This window comes from Cricetulus griseus, chromosome 3, assembly GCF_003668045.3.
Source record: "Cricetulus griseus strain 17A/GY chromosome 3, alternate assembly CriGri-PICRH-1.0, whole genome shotgun sequence".
In the NCBI taxonomy this organism is placed as follows: domain Eukaryota; kingdom Metazoa; phylum Chordata; class Mammalia; order Rodentia; family Cricetidae; genus Cricetulus; species Cricetulus griseus.
Genome location: NC_048596.1, coordinates 61686552 through 61689440, shown reverse-complemented (window position 1 = coordinate 61689440; position 2889 = coordinate 61686552).

The following is a 2889-nucleotide window of genomic DNA, read 5'->3' as shown; positions in this document are numbered from 1 at the left end:
GGGCACACACACACACACACACACACACACACACACACACACACACAAAATGCTCTAGCTTTTTTGAGGACATGTCCTCTGGAGGAAATCCTACACCTTTTAACTGTTTTTATTTTATTTTATTTTATTTATTACTTATTTTTATTGAGCTGTGCATTTTTTCCCACTCCCCATCCCTCTTCCTTTTAACTGTTTTATTCCAGGTCCTAATGACCAGTACTCTGACTTCTGCCATGAGAGTCATTCCATCCTGGTGGTTCATGTCCTATGTCCATGTAGTCATACTGCACATGATTTGGGGTAGTGTGTTACTAAGGTTCTTCCGTGTTAGCTGTATGCACATATGCTCCATCCTTTCTAAGACTGAATAGTGTTCTGTCACATGGGCATGCCACATTTTGCAATAAGATTTTTGTTGCTTTGGGTTGGTGTTTTTCTGCAGTGATAGAAATTGAACCCAGGCCCATGTGTAAGCTGGGAAAGCCCTTTATCTCCGACCTGCCTCCACAACACCCCATTCTGCATACCCAATAGCCCAGCTGTTGGTAGACCTTGCACCATTGTGAATGAAGCTGCCAAGAACACTGGTGCATGGGTTTCTGTGTGGACATGGGTTTGTTGTACATGGTTGCTGGGTCCTATGGGTCATAGATACGGGTCATTTTCAGACAGGGTCCATAACGGTGACTTACAGTGACAGGTGAGCCCCTGCAGCCAGCCATGAGCTCTATTAAGACAAGGGCAGGGCTGAGCTATACCTTGGCCCCAAGGCCTCACTTGGGCTTCCTCTCTTCTGTCCAGACTTGGAGGCATTCAGCCCATATCAGAAGATTAGCTGCTAAGGGTGGTCACTAGGGACGGTAACCCTAGTGGGAGGGAGACCCCACCAGGTACTCCAGCTATGCCTCCTTAGACATGCTGTTCAGAGTGTGTTAGACCAAGGGATGAAGCTGGGGCCCCAGTCTTGGACTCATGGTAGCATGCTTTTAGGTTGGCACCCAGGAAGGCACTCTTGATTCAGAGTCATTACCTTCCTTGCACTGAGCCTCCCCCTGTGTGTGCAGTTTGGGGCCAGTCCACACACTCGCAGCTTCTGCAGTAAACATGAAGCAGGCAGAGTCCGAGCACACGGCACCTGCTGCATTAAGCACAGTCCACACTGGCCTCCGTGTGTCTTCTGCCTGCCTGCGATTTTATCACATGTGGTTTGGGTTCTGCACAAGGTGAGGCACGGTGCTGTTCTCAGCCTGGCGACTGACTGGTTGTAAGTATTCCGTCTTACACGCTGTTCCCTAGAGCTCCTGCTAACTGGCAGCGTTCCCACAAACAACAGGCCTCTTCTTGGCTTGGCAGCATCCTCCTCGCATATTGTACGTTTTCCTCTGAAATGTTTAATGTGCTAAAGTCTAGCTTCAGTCACATCAGCTCTAAAGCAGACTAATCACTTAGTCTGATGGTTGAGCTGCATTTGGTTCCGGGATTTTAAAATATGGAAGAAAACGACCCTATCAAGCTACACATCCACAGCCCGCTGCGAAGCTGATCTTTCGCAGGAAAATATATTGCCCTCTCTGGGGCTTTGTGGTTGGGTTAGTGTTTACCGGGAGCGTAAATAGTTTTACCCACCAGCACTGTGCCTAGAATGTTAGACAGATGTTAATTATGTTATCGATGCCAAAATTGGAAACACCTTGCCTCTTCCCAGAGTTGAGCTTTTTGGCTTAATTACTCTAATTGCAATGGCTAGAAGTGAAGCACTCGTGCATTCAGAATGGGAAACACTGATGTTAGAAAATAATTTCAGATCTTCATAACTGGGGATGGACATAGCAGGTGTGTCAAAGAGCCGGGCTGCTGGCTGATTCTGGCACTTGTGTGGGAGGGGGTAGTGTGACGGTACCGTCCATGCATGTCCATGGATGTTCACTGTGCTGGGTCTATAGCTGCCAATGATTTCCCATCTGCAGTGGCTCCAAGATATTCAGCCCTGCTCCTCACATGCAGAGGCAAACAGCAATCTGTTCTGGCAGGCTCAGGCTGCAGGTCAATTGGTGGTGGACTTGCTGGCTTGGCCCACAGCCTCTTTCCCAGACTCCTGCGTTGATCTAAGGTGGTGTGCATGTGTGTGTGTGAGTGTGGAGGGCAGGGTTGGCAGCCAAGGGGTCTTTTTATTTCACAATTAGTAGAGGAAAAAATAAAAAAAAAAAAGGTAACAGACTTGATTTTGTGGAGTTGTCTTTGTTTGCAGCAAGTTAACTAATAGTTGAAGAGAATCCCACATGCTTTTTGTGCTCCCCCTCCCCCCGCCGGCCGTCCTTCACTTCTGTCAGTGGGGTGACTTGTCTGGCAGAGCTGGTATGGACACTATTACCAACAGACATCCCGTCACCACATGAGAGTAGACTCTTGGAGCTGCACATTCTATGGGTTTAGGCATAGTCACACAGTCAGGTCTCCCATTGCAGCATCACATAGAAGCCTCTGTCCACAAATTCTGCAAAAGCCGCAAAGAACTTCAGTTACAGTGGCACATTTGCTAAAACATCAACAGCACAGGTGTGGGCGGGGATAGCAATGTGTGTACTCCAAGCTGCACTGGATGTCAAAGCCCATATTTGACAGACCATCCCCTGAGGCTTTGAGGCTGGAGTGAGTGTGGACAACACTTGAAATATAAACTACTGGATACAAACTCCCAAGGCTGCTAATATTCTCAAGAGAAGGATATGACCATTTGAGTGAGAAATCAGTGAACATAAAAATGTTAATTTCCATTGTCCCAGTTCCTGGTCCCCATGGATTAAGTCTCTACTCTATAGACATATGGGACTATTGTCAATCAGAAGAAATAAAATGCTAACAGGGATAAGAAGAAGAAGGGTGTTTTCA